General features: G+C 40.5%; 1 pseudogene; it reads right to left on the reverse strand.

Moving 5' to 3' along the window:
- Positions 1-252: 252 nt before the first annotated feature.
- LOC139461294 (serine/threonine-protein phosphatase 6 regulatory ankyrin repeat subunit B-like) lies at positions 253-19,627 on the reverse strand (annotated as a pseudogene).
- Positions 19,628-20,818: the final 1,191 nt, after the last annotated feature.

Consider the following 20,818-nt stretch of genomic DNA (forward strand, 5'->3'; position numbering starts at 1 on the left):
AAATGCCATCAGCTCAGCTGTCAGAACTACATTGGTGTCTACAAGACCACAATGTCATGCCAGGCATACCTCTAATATTTCCCATCCACAATGGCACCTCTACACGGGCGCCGTCACAATTCAAGTGAAATTGTCAGGAAGATCATGTCAACTGTGCGGAGATGAGAGCAATATTCCAAGCCATCAGGGCATATCTACACCATCAGTGCAGATTGCGACAGACAACAGCACAGTAGTAGCGTATATACAGCATCAATGGGGCACAAGGTCACAGCATTTGTTGAAGGAGGGTACACGTTTATTTGCCTTGGTAGACTCAGTGAACTGCAGGATGGAAACACATCACATAGGTTGACCACACAGTGTACTCAGGGATTGCCTGTTCTGGAAGAACAAGATCATGCCCATGGAATAGTCCTCTTATTGTTGAGATATTCAAGCGAATAGCTTCAATCTGGGACACCCCACATCTCGAGCTATTCGCCACCTGACTCAGAACAGGCTCCTCCAGGCTCCACAAGCCCTCCAGGTGGACGCCCCATCTAGGAGCTGGGAGGGAATGTTCACCTCCGCAATTTCCCTTTGGTCTCTCCAACACAGAGTACTGAGGAACATAGAGTACACAGATTACGTGTGATTATATTGCTAGCTTTGGTCCAACTGAACATGGTTTCCAAGAACGTCACCTCTCCCAGGGGAAGAACCTGCCCATATGTTTAATCTCAGAAAGGATAAGAATTTCAGACATGGCACGTTGAAGGCTACAGGACAGCTCTAGCCTCAGTACTACAACATGCCAGACGCAATTTCCTATTTGACTTGTACCATATGTGTCCGTGTCTTTTTTAGGTGAACCATTGACTTGCCTTTGAATGTGTTTTTGACGGGTGCCATCGGTGGGGCAGGATACGCTCACCTTTCCGCAAACACATGATATCATGACTAGTTGATAGTGATTCATGAACACATGCTCATGATATGGTCGGAATCGAACTGTCGACCATTTCTATTTCTATTGGATATGGACAGGGTTTTGTCTCATCAAGTACAAAATCGACTCAAGAAGGCAAGAAAAAATGACTATTCCACGCATATTACCTCTATTACATAAAAAAAACATAAATCCCGGTTTGGACTGTCAATCACACTATTAAAATCTTTATATTTTTCAACAGACGTCTTATTAACTGCCAACCTATCTTATAATGAGGAATCCACCCCCTTCTAACAAGTGTTACCACCAAACATCACCTGAACATCTAAATATCATATGAACGTCTAAACATCATATGAACATCTATACATATTCTTAACATCTAAACATCACATAAACATATAAACATCATTTGAACATCTGAACATCTTCTTGACATCCAAACATATTCTGAACATCTAAACATCCTCTGGACTTCTAAATATATTCTGAACATCTAAGCATCATATGAACATCCAAACATCCTCTGGACATCTAAACATCATCTGGACATCTAAACATTCTGGATATGTAAACATACTGAACATCTAAACATCTTATGAACATCTACATATCATATGAATAATTGAACATCATATGAACATCTGAACATACTCTGGACATCTAAACATATTCTGAACATATAAATGTCATATGAACATCTGAACATCATATGAACATATGAACATCATATGAACATATGAACATGTTCTGAACATATGAACATGTTCTGAACATCTAAACATATGAACATATAAACATAATATGAACATCTTAACATCATATCAACATCTGAAAATCATTTGAAAATCCTACTATTCCCAATCAACTTACGGCATGTTATGATGTTCAGAGAAGTTTAATGAGAAATAAGCCAGTACTTTGGATGATGATTCATTAAACCAGGAGTAGAAGAAAGAGTACTTGACACGACAATGCATTTGTTAAACGATACCAGAAAAGAAAGAGTACCCGACACGACAACACGTTTGTTAAACGATACCAGAAAGGAAAGAGTACTTGACACGACAACGCATTTGTTAAACGATAAAGGAAAAGAAAGAGTACTTGACACGACAACGCATTTGCAAAAATGCAAAGCTGAATGTGCACTTTAACTGGGGAAGTCTGTAGAGATAAGGAAGCTATATCTAAGGCAATGGAACACTACATACATAGAAAGAATCTCACCCGGGTAAGACTTTATTTATCAAACAACATCATTGTTCCAGTTTGTAGACAGTAATAAGCAGTGTCTTAGTGTAAAAGGTACTGCTAACAGCATCATTAGCAGAGCCATTAGTGATGTCGTTTGATTGTGACGTCAAGCGATATCTCCTGTGGGACTCAGTTTTGGATGGTAAATACTACTAAAATACTTGTGAGAACTGTTCATCCATTATATTCCTCTCCTATGAACAACTTTTTACACTCTATCCCTCCTTCACTATGAAACATTTCATGTCGCTTATCCAGTGTTGTATTTAATCTTGAAAAAATGTAACTGTGCTTCATACAATTTGAATGAACATGTTTACACTAAAACTACAAAAAGCAATACATGGTCATGACTCTTCCGCTTGAAGGTTATGATTTATAACGCGAATGTGCATGTCAGATTGTTAATGCACGGCCACAATTTGGATGTTTGCGTGTTTGTAGAGAGCATGATAATCCTACACATACAAGTTGCACGTGTTGTATCAGGCATTTTGAGTCAATGTAAACTTGCTGTACTGTCATGGCCGGCTGTTTCTCCAGACCTTCCCCATACATAACATAGTCTTGTGTGAGATGGCCGTGTCAACGACATGAATGGAACCATCTAATAACGCGCGCTCAGTGGGTCTCCCCTGGCTATTTCTAATAATCTTGTGTCTTCAATGCGCCGACGCTGCCTCGCCTGTAACAACGCAAACAGTGATCACATCTGACATTGTTCCTTGAGTTGTTGCACCATCCCACTTTTAATCTGTGTCACTCCGTCTCCTGTGACCATGTATTGGTTTTGTCAATGAATTTGTAATAGTAAAACATTCATCAGATGAATTACCAAATATTATTTTCAACTGTTTGTTTGTTGTTTAACGCTGCGCTCATCAATATTCCACTTATATGACGATGGTTTGGAAATAATTGAGTCTGGACCAGACAATCCAGTGATTGACATCTTGAACATTGATCAACGCATTTGGAATACGACGATATGCATCAATAGTCGCCTCTTACGACAAGCATAATTGCGTTTTGCTCAAGATGTATTCTATCCCGGATCTTCACGGGACTTTTTTCAAGTGGAAACCATTTACACCACTTTATACAGTACAGTTACATGTTTCCGCAATTGCACATACATTAAATTTTGAAATTTGTAAATACCATGGAGATGGCAATAAAAGTGAATTAGTCTTTAAGTCAATAGAAGCTCCTGATATACAGCTACGATGTCCTAAACATGAATGTAAACATGTTACTGCCATTCTACCCACATACAGCAGATCAACAAAGAGTATGATATCAGTCCATGGTGGTATTATTTACACCAATACCATGCAAAGAGTTTCCCTAGTAAAAAATATGACTAGTATTATTTTACAAAAGCATGTCAAACATGTCTACAAGCCTAACACTATCGCAGGCAAATAATCTTCTCATGCAAAGATTTCACTGTGCTTCACTATGAAGTGGTGTGTCACCTGATTATTCTGTGCATTCACATCAACTTCCTCTTTCAGTAACTTTGCAAACATCCGTCCTGCTGCAGCTGCATTAAAAAGTGGTGTGTTACCTCTATTATTCTGTACATTCACATCAGCCCCAGCCTTCAGTAACATATCAACACACTCTATAGATTCCCGTTCCGCTGCTTTATGAAGTGGTGTGTCACCTGTATTATTCTGTACTTTCACATCAACTTTCTCTTTCAGTAACCTGTCAACATACTCTGCAATTATCCGTCCTGCTGCTGCTGCATGATGAAATGGTGTGTCACCTGTATTATTCTGTACCTTCACATCAGCCCCAGCCTTCAGCAACATATCAACACACTCTTTGTAGATCCCCATCCTGCTGCTGTATGAAGTGGTGTGTCACCTGTATTATTCTGTACCTTCACATCAGCCCCAGCCTTCAGCAACATATCAACACACTCTGAAGATCCCCATCCTGCTGCTCTATGAAGTGGTGTGTCACCTGCATTATTCTGTACATTCACATCAGCCCCAGCCTTCAGCAACATATCAACACACTCTGAAGATCCCCGTCCTGCTGCTTTATGAAGTCGTGTGTCACTTGTATTATTCTGTACCTTCACATCAGCCCAAACCTCCAGCAACATATCAACACACTATTTAGATCCCAGTCCTGCTGCATTATGAAGTGGTGTGTCACCTGTATTATTCTGTACCTTCACATCAGCCCCAGCCTTCAGCAACATATCAACACACTCTGTAGATTCCAGTCCTGCTGCTTTATGAAGTGGTGTGTCACCTGTATTATTCTGTACCTTCACATCAGCCCCAGCCTTCAGCAACATATCAACACACTCTGTCGATCCACATCCTGCTGCATTATGAAGTGGTGTGTCACCTGTATTATTCTGTACCTTCACATCAGCCCCAGCCTTCAGCAACATATCAACATACTTTGTAGATTCCCGTCCTGCTGCATTATGAAATGGTGTGTCACCTGTATTATTCTGTACCTTCACATCATCCCCAGCCTTCAGCAAAATATCAACACACTCTGTCGATCCACATCCTGCTGCATTATGAAGTGGTGTGTCACCTGTATTATTCTGTACCTTCACATCAGCCCCAGCCTTCAGCAACATATCAACATACTTTGTAGATTCCCGTCCTGCTGCATTATGAAGTGGTGTGTCACCTGTATTATTCTGTACCTTCACATCAGCCCCAGCCTTCAGCAACATATCAACATACTTTGTAGATCCCCGTACTTCTGCTGTATGAAGTGGTGTGTCACCTGCATTATTCTGTACCTTCACATCAGCCCCAGCCTTCAACAACATATCAACATACTTTGTAGATCCCGATACTGCTGCTAATGCTGCTGCTGTATGAAGTGGTGTGTCACCTGCATTATTCTGTACCTTCACATCAGCCCCAGCCTTCAGCAAAATATCAACATACTCTGTAGATCCCCATACTGCTGCTGCTGCTGCTGCTGCATAATGAAGTGCTGTGTCACCTGCATTATTCTGTACCTTCACATCAGCCCCAGCCTTCAGCAATATATCAACACACTTTGTATATCCCCATCCTGCTGCATTATGAAGTGGTGTATTACCTGTACTATTCTGTACATTCACATCAGCCCCAGCCTTCAGCAACATATCAACACACTCTATATATCCCTGTCCTGCTACTTTATGAAGTGGTGAGTCAACTGCATAATAATGTACCTTCACATCAGCGCCAGCCTTAAGCAACATATCAACACACTCTGTAGATCCCTGTCCTGCAGCATAATGAAGTGGTGTGTCACCTGTATTATTCTGTACCTTCACATCAGCCCCAGCCTTCAGCAACATATCAACACACTCTGAAGATCCCAGTCCTGCTGCTCTATGAAGTGGTGTTTCGCCTGTATTATTCTGTACCTTCACATCAGCGCCAGCCTTCAGCAACATATCAACACACTCTGTAGATCCCCACACTGCTGCTACTGCTGCAGCTGCTGCATTATGAAGTGGTGTGTCACCTGCATTATTCTGTACCTTCACATTAGCCCCAGCCTTCAACAACATATCAACACACTCTGTACATCCCCATCCTGCTGCTGCTGCATTATGAAGTGGTGTGTCACCTGCATTATTCTGTACCTTCACATCAGCCCCAGCCTTCAGCAACATATCAACACACTCTGAAAATCCCAGTCCTGCTGCATTATGAAGTGGTGTGTCACCTGTATTATTCTGTACCTTCACATCAGCCCCAGCCTTCAGCAACATATCAACACACTTTGTAGATCCCCATACTGCTGCTGTATGAAGTGGTGTGTCACCTGTATTATTCTGTACCTTCACATCAGCCCCAGCCTTCAGCAACATATCAACACACTCTGAAGATCCCAGTCCTGCTGCTGCGGCATTATAAAGTGGTGTGTCACCTGTATTATTCTGTACCTTCACATCAGCCGCAACCTTCAGCAACATATCAACACACTTTGTAGATCCCCATACTGCTGGTGTATGAAGTGGTGTGTCACCTGTATTATTCTGTACCTTCACATCAGCCGCAACCTTCAGCAACATATCATCACACTCTGTAGATATCTGTCCTGCTGCTTTATGAAGTGGTGTGTCACCTGTATTATTCGGAACCTTCACATCAGCGCCGGCCTTAAGCAACATATCAACACACTTGGTAGATCCCCATGCTGCTGCATTATGAAGTGCTGTGTCACCTACATTATTCTGTACCTTTACATCAGCCCCAGCCTTCAGCAACATATCAACACACTCTGTTGATCCCCGTCCTGCTGCTGCTGCATTATGAAGTGGTGTGTCACCTGCATTATTTTGTACCTTCACATCAGCCCGAGCCTTCAGCAATATATCAACACACTCTGCATATCCCCGTTCTGCTGCTTTATGAAGTGGTGTGTCACCTGCCTTATTCTGTAACTTCACATCAGCCCCACCCTTCAGCAACATATCAACACACTCTGTAGATCCCCGTCCTGCTGCTTTATGAAGTGGTGTGTCACCTGCAAATGTTGTACAATGGTTCACACTTGCTCCTTTCTCCAGTAACCAGGAGACAACCTTAGGATTGTATCCACATGAGCTGTGAAGAAGAGTACATCCGTAAGATGTTGTCATGTTAGCAGTAGCACCCACGTCAAACAACGTACTGATAATACTTAAGTCCCCCTCCTCACAAGCATTGAACACAGCATCACCGTCAACCTGTGCTCCTCTGTCTAAGAATAACTGCACCATGTCCATGTTGAGGCTATTACAAGCACGTCTAAGACCTTCCTGGTTGTCTACTTTACATCCTCTTCTCACCAGCAGTTGCACCACCTCAACGTGGCCATTTTCTATGGCTTGGTATAGAGGTAGGTTGTTAGAATATATTGTACAGCTGTGAAAGCTGTGTTTGATTGATGACATATAATGCTTTGTAACATCCACGCCCATGATAATCGTAGATTCCACAGCTGATGTAAGGCCATATTCACAAAGGTAATGAAAGACATTTTGACCTAGCTCGTCTCTTGCATACAGATCAGGGGCAAGAGGCAGAATCTGATTAACAAACTTACTGTCCCGTGTTTGTGCTGCTAACATAAGCGGAGTTTGCTCCCAAACACCATATCTACCATTAATGTCAAGCTCCATGTGTTGACTGATATAGGTCAGTACACTACAAGCAGCATTCGTGCACACTCCGTGTAAAATGTCCCTTATTTCACTCTGGCTGAATGATACGTTCTCTGTCTCCATAATAAATTTGATGAGATGAAATGACTTGTTGCTGGGAAGTAATTCGCAAAACGATTTGCCTGAAGATTTATCAGTTAGTTTCAGAATATCAGGAACAGACATGTGACCTTGTTTCTTCACGCAGTCCATCAGCAACTCAACAAACTTTTCTATACAGCATGCCTGGTGTGATAAAACATGAAACAATATGCTCCTTTCAATTTCAGTTGCAAATCTTCGTGCTAAATGTCTAGCACAGGTCCATGGGATGTTTGCAACAAGATCTGTCTCACCAGCAACGTTTTCCCCTGATTTTGAGAAAGGTTTAAGACGAATTCGCTGATGGATGAAAGTCAAACTACAATACTTGATGACAAACTTTGTTTGTTTTGTACTGAGAATTAAAGCAACACTGTCGTATATAGATGGATGATCAAACATGTATGTGTCATCTTCTTTCTTGAGATAAGAACCAACCAAATCATCAGCAGCTGTTATGCATTTATACCCAAGGTTACCATCCTCCTCCAACTCTTGTCCACTAATTTTCCCGTCTCCTTTAATCATAGCCATGAACAGTGAACGCTTTATCTCATCCCGAAGAAACTTTTCCATGGTGTTTGTGAGGAATTTAAGAGGTGATTGAAAGAAAGCCACCACTTGATCTTGAGTCTGACCATGTTCATATGCTGTGACAAACATTTTACAGACATGGGGAAAGCCGTGTGGACAGTCAGCCTGACATATCCGAGACACAGTTGGCTCATCAAAGTCTATGTGTTTTGTTTTGGCATGAACATGCCATATCTTCTTGCGCTCATCTATGTCTCTCTGTGAGGTGACTTCCACCGCGTATTTGGGACTGGATATGTAATCTGCCATCCTTCCTAAATCTGGCAATGAGGATTTCAGCACATAATCGCGGCCTACGAGAATAATGATAGCTTTGCCTTTGTTTGGTCCTGTTTTTAACTCTGTTTGTTCATCGTTTGTTGTCTCTAAACTTTGTACAATTTCAGCAGACATGTTTCTTAGATTTTTTTGAGTATATTTGCCAGAATCGTTCACATCCACAATAGGTCGTAGACCTTGTCTCCATTTGGCCCACTCTGCTGCATCGAATTCCAGATCACCGAATATGTCATCTAAAATAATGACAGGATTAGCGCAGGCTGTTATGACCTCCCTGAACTCTTCGGGCGACTCCACCTGATAAACGTGTTTCCCCTGACTGTGCTGATCTTTGAGAGCCATGTAGGCTGTTGTAGACTTCCCCTCTCCTGGTCTTCCCTTGATTGTCACCCATGTTGCTCCTCTGTCCAGCTTGTCTGTCACTTTCCTCAGGGCTGCTGTCTCCACCATGTCTTTAGTCAACGACTGTATCCTGGATTCCGTTCTTTCTGTGGAAGCAACACAAATTAGATTGATGTATGTAATCCCACAGCACTACAGTTCACAGATTAAATGTATTAAAATGCCAATAAAGATAGACAAATAACAAACTTTGTTGCCAGTATTGATATATGCTAAATATATACTGAAAACTAAAGAGTAACACAAAATGCTAATTATTTGAACAAAATATCATAACATTCATTATAAGAAGAAACATGTGGCCGAAGTTGATCTCCTCACTTTGAGAGAAGACGTTTACAGAGGGAATATAATGGTTATGACAATTACATAAGTACAAACAATGCAGAAAAGGGGACTGAACAGGAGTCTCACAAATACAAGTACAAGTACCAAATCTTACCATTTCATTTTTTTACAAATGAGTTCGTGTAGTGGCAATAAATATATTTTTCAATATGTGTATTGCTATCCATATTGAGATTTATTTTAAATGGCCAAGTAACTGCCGTGCACAGTGACACTTTGACTTAAAACTATTGACCAAATTCCTGTGCCATCATTGTTGGGAACCAGCAAGTGGCGTTTCAACTTCACTAGTTAGTGGTTGCAGACTGCGTCATCTGTTTCATATTTACACCTATACACAAAGATTAAGAGAAACAAAACACTCTCAACAAGACAGTATGAAAAGAGGGATTACTCCAACGTTCCAATAGTCAACTTTCCCTTCATGGCAAGTGAGTGAGCATGGTTTTACGCCGGAAATGGGCTTCACACACTGAACCCATGTCGGGAATCGAACCCGGGTATTCGGTGCGACGAGCTCACGCTTTAACCACTAGGCTACCCAACAGCCCCTCAACATTTAAGATTGAACAAGATTCCAAAGAGCGTATTCAGCTGTTGCACAGAAGTTGTTTCATTGAGGTTTCAACATTCAAGGCCTCAGTAAAGCCTTAGTAAAGGTTATGGAGGACATTTCCACATTTGACACATCAGTGACAAAAAATATGCCCGATGCAATTCCCTGCGTGTTGACTTTGCATGTGTTCGTGACAGGTGCCGCTGGTGGGTCAGGATACACTAAACTTGTTGTGAACGCCTGATATCATTACTATTTGATAGTGATTCATGAACACATGCTCATGACAAAGTCATAATCGTACAATTGCTTTGTATTTCTATTGGAGATGGAAAGGGTTTTGTCACTTTACATAATATTTCTGAGGATATGCTGTATACAAAGGATGACAGACAAAAGGGTCATGACATAAACGCACTCGACTTTTGAGCTTAACATCCGTAAAGTAAACAGATTGTTACTGTCAGCAAGGATCTTGTAGTCATCATTACATAAGGCTTCACATTATTCTCTCCATTGTACGATTCCTACTGTATCTTGAATTTGTGTTCATAAATCACAATCAGGTAGTGATGATACCAGGTGTTTACGAAAACGTAGGTGTATCCTGCCCCACAGTGGCACCCATAACAAACACGTGCAAAGGCAAGTCAAGAGACCGATCCAGTCTGTCAGTTAAAATTGGTTCATGCGTCAGTGTGTGCGCACTTTGCTGATTTGTCAGGCTAACTTCTGGGGTCAAACGATGCACGAGTAATGCTAATTGTGGTATTTTCGCTTGCGATATCTGTTACATATCGCGAGAAAAATGTTTGAGGCTGATCAAGGTTTGCGGTAGGCCTCACCATCAGTTTAATGTCGCCAACATCTTTCACTGGACCCATGTCTGCTCGAAGGTGGCATATTCAATACGAGCAGTAGCAATTCAAGTTAAGATTTTAGGCATGTTATAAACAAGGATAATGCTTGTAACTACAAAATCATTATTGAATTGTGTATTTTGGCCACATCGGGCATTGAGTTAGCAGGTCATATGATAGACGCGAGACGGCCGTGACACACTAAACAAATATGACAGTGATCTGATGTCGGTTTGTGCAGATCAAAATTTACCATTATTTACATTGAAGTACAACCTGGCGGAAATTGAATTCCTCTCTCTCTCTTGGATGTTATTTATCTTGTTACAGATTTTTAGATATGATTCTAGTTAAATAAAAATCATATCTATTAATATTGCAATATACCGAGTATAATATTGCAAATTACTCAAGCAGTAATATTTCTTTAAACATAGAAAAATCATCATTGTCAATGGTTTTCATTTAAATAAAATCTTTTAATTTAATTACCATTGAATCATGCTTTGACTATTTCATTTATATGAAGAGACAGGACCCATGCAGTTTGAATAACCTGATTCTATTCTTGTGAAATAGAATCATCCCTTCAAGGTTAGAAAAAAAGAGGAAAATTTCGTGAGAATGAAGTGAATTAATGAAATATTTTGACAGATTGAAATCAAACGAACTTGATTAGTATAAGAAAATTATTGCCTTGGAATTGTTTACAATATATGTTTTTCACTGGTAGTGGAAGGTTACTGATTTACATTTTAATGAAACTTTCAACTCTTAAAAGTTATTTTATTTAATTTACTGGAAATGACAGCAAGATTTTTATGAACTCAGAGTAACATGGCTAAGTAATGATATAAATTATAATCTAATCAAGTAATTAATAATTATTCCAACCAATTATTTAACTAATGCCTCATCAAAGTCAGATTAATATGATCTTATAACAGAACTAACAAACAAACACTTAAAGATTCATGGTACAACATCCACCTGGTATAAAACTTAGTTTGTTGGCTCTTTCAATAGGACATTATATTATTTTTTTGGTAAAAAGATAGTGTTGAAAGTGATTGCTAATATCATAACACATGAAACTTATTTCAAGACACTGCCTTTGTTTTTACAAAGTTTTTATATAACTTTGTTATATCATGATCAGGAATGATCAAGAGTGCCGGATCAATTCAGATACATAATAAATTATATAATTCTTTATACATTTCATATATAACTGTGATGAATACTGAAAAGTATTTAACCCAAAAAGTTATTCTATACCATGATTTGAGGAGATTGAACAAGCGCTAATGTTTATTGGTTATTTACATATTCTTCAAGATTTGGTTATAATGTTGTTGAACATGAGCTTCATATTTACTGGCCAGAGATTTCACTGACTTCAGGACATTTTCATCTTCTTTTTTTTTCAATTTCGATAGTATTTTACGAAATTTTAGAATAACTTTATGACATTATGGATGACAATCAGTATGCATCCTAGAAAAGGAACTGGTCTGAATCACGGTTTGTGTGTATTTTTATCATTTAAAGCAAACGTCATGTTCATAGTAGTATTTGTGAAGAGGTACGTGGGATGTATGTTCAAATATCTATTTTCATATAAATATATGTTATATCATGCATATGTAATACTTGTCGCTTCACATGTGATTTGTAAACTTGAATGTATATTATTTAGTGTTATGACCTATAGACATGTGGTTTCTGGTGCAATAAATAAATATTTCTCCTTAATCAGTAGCAGTCATGTCATCAGGTAATTCTAGTAAAATCCTAGATATTTTTTTTATTCATATCTGTATACTTATCCTGCATTACTCCTTAATGCATATTACTGCTGGTTCTTGACAGAGAAAAGAGCTGTGTGAACGTCTTTGCTTGAAGAAGTTTGTTCCAAATTGCTGAGAGGACAAATCTATCACGCAGCTTCCACGTGATCAAAGGAAGTGACGTCACGGATCCTCACATTAGTCCTCACGATTGGCTGGGTCTAAGGTATACAAATATAAAAAAAACATATCTAGGATTTTACTAGATTTTCTACTTATCCTGCATTACTCCTTAAAGCATTTTTATCCGACGGAATCGGTGGAGGGCATACGTTCAGATGTGGACTTTCATCTTTTTTTCCAGACTCTGTTCCCTCAGCCAACCCTTGACTGTATGTTCGACTTCAGGTGACCACTCTATGTATGAGAAACTCTGTTTCCCTCAGCCCGTCCTCGGCTGTATGTTCGACTTCAGGCGACCATTCCATGCATGACAAACTCCGTTTCCCTCGGCCTGTTCTTGCCTGTCTGGTCGGCATCAATGACCATTACATGGAAAGGAAGAATCAGGTATGCGTTATGTACAGGGACTACGCAGGCATGGACGATAACCCTCTCACGTTAAGGCCTTAGACTGCAGTACCGAGCCGTACCGTACCGAGACCGGCTCTGGACTGGAGGCAAGGTCAGTGACGTTTAGTAGTGGTGACATGTTGAGACACTACAAACGGACAAAAGCTATGCGAGCCTTGCACATCCTCCAATGTGACGTCATCTTAGTGACTGGTGAAGACTGCGTTTGATCGCTGGAACCCCCCTCCATGATGGCACATTGAGAGCAGTTGTTGTATAGCGCCATGGTTGAGGCGACTGCCCGGATCTCAAGCGGGTCGTTGGAGCGTGTAGGGTCAAATCCCGCTGCCTCGTAGGCCTGGAGAATGATGGCTCGTAGCCAAAGGGCGATCGTGTTGCGGCTGACCTCCGCTCGCTAGGTCGCAGATACTGGTATAAAGAGGCGTTGTCGTTGTCTACAGCATTCCTTGGATTGTCTAATGTAGCAACGGAGCGCTCTAACCGGAAATAGACGGAGCTCTTGTTCGTCTTCCGCGCCCACAATTAATGATATGGGAGGGATGAGGAACGATCTATCTGGCTGTCGTGGGAGTTGATTGTTTGCAATGAAGTCCCAACAACGGCTCCGTTTGCTCCATGCTCAAAGCGGACGCGCGTGTCGTCCGAGGGGTGTAGCTCACTGGCTGCGAGCGCCAGTAGGAAGACCGTCTTTTATGTCAGATTGTAGAATGATGTCACTTCGAGTGGCTTGAAGGGCACATCTCTCAGCGAGGTGAGAATTACATTCAAGACCCAACCTGGTGGACGAAATGTTGCCTTTTGGTCTTCCAGCCTGAATGAGCGGAGCAGAGCCTGTAGTTCCGAGATTTTCGTCATGCACCGATCTTCCGGAACTACCAGGACGGAGTTGAGGGCCACAAGGTATGCCACAAGGTAGGTCGTGATGGTACTACCCTTGAGCTTATGCTTGTGGTGAAGATAGAGCATGAACTCGGCCAGGAACTGAGGCGATGCAGATGTGGGGTCTTGTTGTTTGCCAATGCAAAAACTCTCGAAGGATTGCCACTTGTCGTCATGGAGGCTCCTGGTGGTCGGGCTATGAGTGAAGACATAACCTGTCTGGTCCTGGGTGTGGCTGTCTGCTGTGAGGGTGGATCAGCAGGTTTTGCCAATCTAACAGTGGCAGCAGGTTGGCGTCCGTTAGCTCTCTGAGGTCGACGAACCAAGCCCTCGTTGGCCACCAGGGCGTGACTAAAGTCACATCGAGGTTCTGTGTTGATCTGATCTTCTGGACGACCTTTGGAAGGAGTACAGGTGTCGGAAAAGCGTAAGCCCCGGGAACGCTGAAGGTATTGATTGCTCAAGCAAGAGGATACGGGACTGACGATATGTAGGGCGGAATCTGGCAGTTCTGGCTGGTGGCGAATATGTCTAAGTTGGGAAGACCATGGTCTTGACAAATAAGAGTAAAGGTGTCGACCTTGCCTGGCTGAGAAAGTGCATCTACTAGTATGTTTCGGCAGCCCGGAATGTGTTGAACCAGGAACTGGGTCCCCATATTATCCACCAGGTGAAATAATTGGAACGTCTGTTGAAGGAGAGGGGTTGAGTGAGTCGAGATGATGCTTGTGTTGATCCGGGAGGACGATGGATACAGAGAGGTTGAGGGATGTCTTGAAGAGGCCCCTGATGAACTGAAGGCGATTTGAGGGTGTCAACTCAACTTCCTGAGGTTGATTGAACACAAGGTGGTGTTCCTCATAATAAAGAAGGTGACATTGAGCCTGAAAGTGTGACAACTGGTAGTCTAGATCACGTACTTTGTGTACCCCTCTGACATGTGTAAATTGGCACGGTTCTCTGGGCCGAAAGCTACGTACACCCGATGCCATTCAGAAATGAAACAAATGACAACCTGTTCTGCGAACTGTTTTAGTTCACGTCTGTGACGTCACTGACCACGCAAGGACACTAGTGCACAATTATAGCTCATGGCCTTCGCCGATGGGTTGCTACACACAGGATTTAGGTCCTCGGTGACTGGTGATCAGACTCTGTCTGCTTGTCTCAAAATGATAGCTGAGGTACAATATGATCTTTTGCTACGTGTCCTATAATTTCCATTGCTTCCTTACCTTTACCTACTTTTGGGGTATTTTCATGTATTCTCATTTATTATACTTTATGTTGCAAAATTTGCCAAAGTCTTTTATTTTTTTTTATTTTGTTGTTTAGTTCAATAAATATGCTATTGCTGAACTGATATTAATTAAATGTTGTATTCTGTCTTCTGTGTACAAGTGCAGAGATTATATTGCTTATAAGAAAAGACAAACAAACTATCTTCAGCTGAACGATAGATCAAGTACAACAGACTACTCACTCCTGATCTTCTGTGCCGCTGCAGTCAGTGGTTCCTCCTGTTCCTCTTGGTTGGTCTGATTACTGGCCTCTTCCAAATGCACAGGGACTTTGCTATCTGTAACAGAAGCCATATGAACTTAGATATTTCATACTAAAATACTGAAAACTGACTGAACAAGCAACATGTGCTACCTCTGTTCAAACAAACAAAAATGGTTCTCAAGCAATGCCTTTTGGATAAATACTTTGTCTATTCAAGTATGTAACCATGTACACAACTGTGTACAATCAATCACGAAAATGGCTTCCCTGAATAACTGTATTCTTTGGTCATTAAAACCCAGATAAATTTGTCTCCTTCCAATTTGAATCTTTGCCTTTTTGTCTTAAACGCAAGTAAATTAGTACAATCTCTATAAAACACAGTGATTAAGAAAACATCGTAAAATACCACAACAGACACATATCGCTTTTATTATCATATTTATTAAAGAAACAAAAATATAAGGGTAATGTGAAATATTTGAAGACCATATTTCGGGTGCTACTGGTAGGGCAGGACATGGTCACCATTTTCGCGAACATTGGTCCATTCATATAAATATCTACGCCAAGTGGAACCTGTTCCTGTAGGAAGGTTGGTGTAGAAAGGTGAGCGAGAGAGAGAGAGAGAGAGAGAGAGAGAGAGGGGTGGGTGGGTTGGGGGGGGTTGGGGGTCGTAGAGGTGAGATGAAATGGGTTCGTTGGTTGGTTTGTCTGTTGTCTTACGCGACATACCAGTGATTGACATCATGAGCATCGATCCACACAATTAGGATCGGTGACATGCATCAACCTAGTCAGCGAACCTGACCACCCGATCCCGTTAGTCGCCTCTTCCGACAAGCCTTTTATGTCAAGCAAAACCATGCTGCACTTTAACATTAATACCCCAGTTAGACACAGTAAACTGACGCCAAAGCCAGTCAGTCCTTGTTTTAGCCCCTTAATGCCGAGTGCCAGATAGGGTAACAACAAGTACCATCTTTTAACATATTTTGGTATGAAGCAGCCGGGCATCGACCCCTGACCTTCATTAGGCCACAGAGGCGGAGAGGGGGTTGAAGAGAGCCACGCAGAATACACATTGAACTGATGCTACACCTCACCACTTTATCACATTTCGCGCCGTCGACAGAACTGATTATTCCATGCTCAGAGGGGATTCATATTGCTGCATTTCTTGCAAAACTGACTATGCTTCTAAAATAAGGGTACGTTGCGCAAAGACTTGTTTGCAGTTAGAAGAAACGGAGCGAGGATTCTGTGAACTGATATAATGCCATTGTTGGTCAATGGACTATCAAACAGTTTGTGTGAGCAGGCCTGGCACAAATTCTTTTATAACTGCTAGATGTGCTAATGACAGGTGTTTTAGCTGGGCCCGAAAAAAAATGTTATCACTATCCCTAGCCAAGGGGCACCTTAGAATTTCACGTGTTCATGTAGTGACTGCAGATAACAGAAAGAGTGTCTCATAAAGCCTTAAGATTGCTTTGTCATCAGAAAAAAAAAATTAAATGCGAAATTAATACAAACTAAAAGAAAATATGGCACTCATTCTTGAACTGATAAGTACCTCTTAGATAAGCTTAGATTTCTTCAGTAGTTCCTGACAAAACTTGTCACTATTGCGGACACTATGTTGTCAGTGGAAAAGCATGGAGCAAGGGCCCTAACTCTGTAAAACATGATTTTAAGACACCAATTTTTCGAACTTATCTTAGGTCATGACAAGTAGTATCATTTTGTAAAATTCCTTACTCTAACTTAAACAGTTTTGGAGAAAAGTTGTCCCCTTTTGAGAACAGGACGAGTGGAAGGAAAGATAGGACGGATGAAAAGACGGACAGACAGACAAACTTGGTGGTGGATGATTACAAGGTCATTCACTAGACACATTGAAGTGACTTGGAAATAGGTAGAGGAAAGCACTGTCCTAATTGAGTGTTTCATTAGCAGAATGTAAACATTGTGTGTTTTAACTTAGGTATTTTAAACTTAGATAAATAATTAAGTTTCTGATATTTCAGTGTGAATAACTGAGTTTTCTGAAGTTGCGAAAAGTGATATTTTCATTGTAGTGAACATGAAACTTTGACGGGACTTTTGTCATTCAAGAGTTGCCTCCCCTTATATTGACTTCCTTTTATCGCTAGTGTATCCCATTCACAAACTGTTGACATTAGTTCAATATTGACAAGGCAAAATGATGACAGATGGTCATTTATGGAGTTAATATTAAGGTTGATATTGTATATAATCACATCTAAATGTATGATTTTCATGAGCTTAATTAATTGTTAATAGATGGTGCCTTTTGGTAGTTTGGGATGTTTAAAAAAAATATGTTTCCAGTTTCCATGGCAACGACGTTGATTTAGACTGAAAATGGCGGTAGTCCTCGTTTTGGGAGCTTATCTTGAAAACCGTATCATATTTCTTTCTTCAACAAATTTGGCACATAGATAGGTCTTGTGGTGAACTGGTGCCTTTTAGTAGTTTGAGATGTTTAAAAAAATATATTTCGAGTTTCCATGACAACAACTTTGATTTAGACTGAAAATGGCGGTAGTCCTCGTTTCAGAGCAGGTCTTGGAAACCGTACAATATTTCTCCACCAAACTTGGCACATAGATAGGTCTTGTGATGAACTGGTGCCTTTTGGCAGTTTTGGGTGTTTAAAAAAATATATGTCGAGTTTCCATGGGAACGACTTTAATTAAGACTAAAAATGGCGATAGTCCTCTTTTCGGAGCAGACCTTGGAAACCGTACAATATTTCTTCACCAAACTTGGCACATAATGTCATCTCGCAGTATAAAATACATTTCCTTTCTTGTTGGTGAGTTCTTGTGTGTATGTTCCTCAAAAAGTGTCATGGACACGGATGTTGCATTAGAAACACAACTCATTACAAATGCATCAGTGAAACTGATCTTAAACCTACTCAACTGTATAAACACTGCCTCCTGTCCTGTGTATATTCTTGTCAACCATACTCTGTACTTCACTTGCTTGATAACGGTGTTAGAACTACACAGAAACCATAGCTACTAATTGTAATAAAGAAGTTATTCGTCCATATGTCTCATACTTACTCATTACAAATACAGTTACATATTCTATCATAAACTGCAGATGGCAAAACAACACCAGTAATAACTTTTGTTAGTGCTGCCATTATGTCATTTAAAAAAACAGGCCCAGTGAACATAGTTCACAGGAGCTAATGCATTGCACACAACCGGATATGTCATATTGGCGGGGGATATGAGTATTTCATGTCTGTTTAGAGTAAAGAGAAACACGCTTCTCGACTGGACGCTGTTTACACCACAATCATACAAGGGGGGCAACTCTGTGCGCTCTAGATATACCGCTATATATCCCCTATTTGATATAAAATTGTTACCTTTAAATTCAGTCTTCACCAAGTTTGGGAGATATAGGGCCAACACACATCATTTGAACATGAAATAAACATCATCAATAAATCATTCAAAAGTATCAAAATGTAGAGTCTTTTGATCTTTGAAATATTGATACCTGCAAAGAATGTTCATATCCCAACTTGAAAATATCATTGATACATTTTCTCATGAAGCATTATGCTTAGGCACTGAAAACTAACTAAAATAACAAGGTTCAACACTAAACACTAGGAAGTAATAATTGAATTGAACACATGGATCACTGTCCTAACACTACACTGCTGTTTTGGCACAAGGTTTTTGCGATATGAAGGGGGCTTTACAACTCTGCCACTTCTAGTCTTTGTCTGGACTTGGCACTCCATTGAGGTAGGCCGGTGAGGTCGAACAGTCGATCCACGTCAAAGAAATCAGAGTAATTATCTGTTCTGATGACGTAATCCCTTCCCTCGAAATTAAAGAGGTCCATGCCAACTTTTTCCAATGGTCAAATAGGTTGATCATGGTTAATCAAAGGATCTTTCATTATACAATGCACAGATGTCACTGATAAACTCGAGCTGATTTTTTTATTAGTCTTAGGATTTTTGACCCACAGTTTCTTCCCGCCAACTGTTTCATTTCTGAATTGTTGTACATCACCAGTGAAGTGTCATACTTTTTCAGTTCATCAGGTCTGTTGTCATGGAGGGAGTTATACAGTGACTGTGACAGCATTGATCGTTGCTCCACAATCAAGCTGAAACTTGATCATCTTCTTGTGAACAGTAATATGAGCAAATAGTCTCTTCTGGGGACTGCCATTCACCATGGAGACAGGTTATTGAACACTCAGAGCATACTCATTTGACTCACTGTCCGAGTCATAGTCATCAGCATTGACAGCATTGACATTCTGTGTCTGTTTACTTTGATGTTTTGACATTGATGTTTTACTCTTCAGCTTGCACTTCAATTCAAAATGATTCACACGATTGCAATAAGAGCATGTCTTTCCAAAGGCTGGACACATGTCTCTTTCTCTGGCATGTGATCTACAACAATATCTGCAGTCAGAAATGTCATCCCGCTGCAGACTTGATTTTGATTTTGACTGTTCATTTCTCACAGATTTCCTAGGAGGCGTTTGCCTGTGAGTTTCACCACTGACATGTGATCGCTCTTCATCGACTTGAGCTGTTGATCTGTTGTTTCACCAGCTCTGTATATTGATATACACCTCTCCAGATTCAAATCAGAAGTCTGTAATAACTTCTTTCTGGTTAACTGCTGGTCCGATTATTTAGAGTAAAGAGAAACACGCTTCTTGACTGGACACAATCATACAAGGGAGGCAACTCTGTATGCTCTAGACATACCGCTACAATCACCCTTATCTGTATTGTGGTGGGATCTCTGTATTCCCGATCCCCGAGGAGAAAAAAATATATCCCACGAGCCCCCCAACAAGTATTTGTCGTCAATCCATATGCAAACTATACTGCTGGTACATATCTTTGAAAGTCAAAACATGTCAGTGCATTTTCTGTCTTATATTTTCCTTCTGTATGTGAGGGTAAGAGATTACTGGCTGCAACAAAATGAAATTGACCAAATTACTCTACTACGAAGCTAATTCAATTAATGCTTAATGTTACTCGAAAATGTATACCTTTTTATATCACCACACGACTCTACATTCTTAGTTCCAATTTGTAACCATTTTAGTCACTTGAATTACGAGAAAAACGAAATGATAAATAAATAAAAAATAAAAGTGCTTTCGTAAACTAGGGCTTGCTATAAAATGCGCCACCGCAGGTTATATTTAGTAAACAAATATCCAAAACTCTCAACACCGCTGGGCGTATTCAATGACATTGCGCGTAGAGATGATAGGTCATTTGGAGGAGCTTATGCACACTCGATGACCGCAGTGTGACTGGCAAAAAAATACTACAAATTATGTCATAGGGTATTGTCACTTGTTTGAAAAGTTTGTGGTACTGTATTATAAAGGAAGACCTATTTTTCTTCTATATGTGAGGGTAAAAGATTATTGGCTGCAACAAAATGAAAATTACTCTACTACAGTAACGGACAGCATGACACGGCATGTAAATATATTTAACATAAA

This window comes from Haliotis cracherodii, unplaced genomic scaffold (genome assembly GCF_022045235.1).
Source record: "Haliotis cracherodii isolate W230 unplaced genomic scaffold, xgHalCrac1.p SCAF_14, whole genome shotgun sequence".
In the NCBI taxonomy this organism is placed as follows: Eukaryota; Metazoa; Mollusca; class Gastropoda; order Lepetellida; family Haliotidae; genus Haliotis; species Haliotis cracherodii.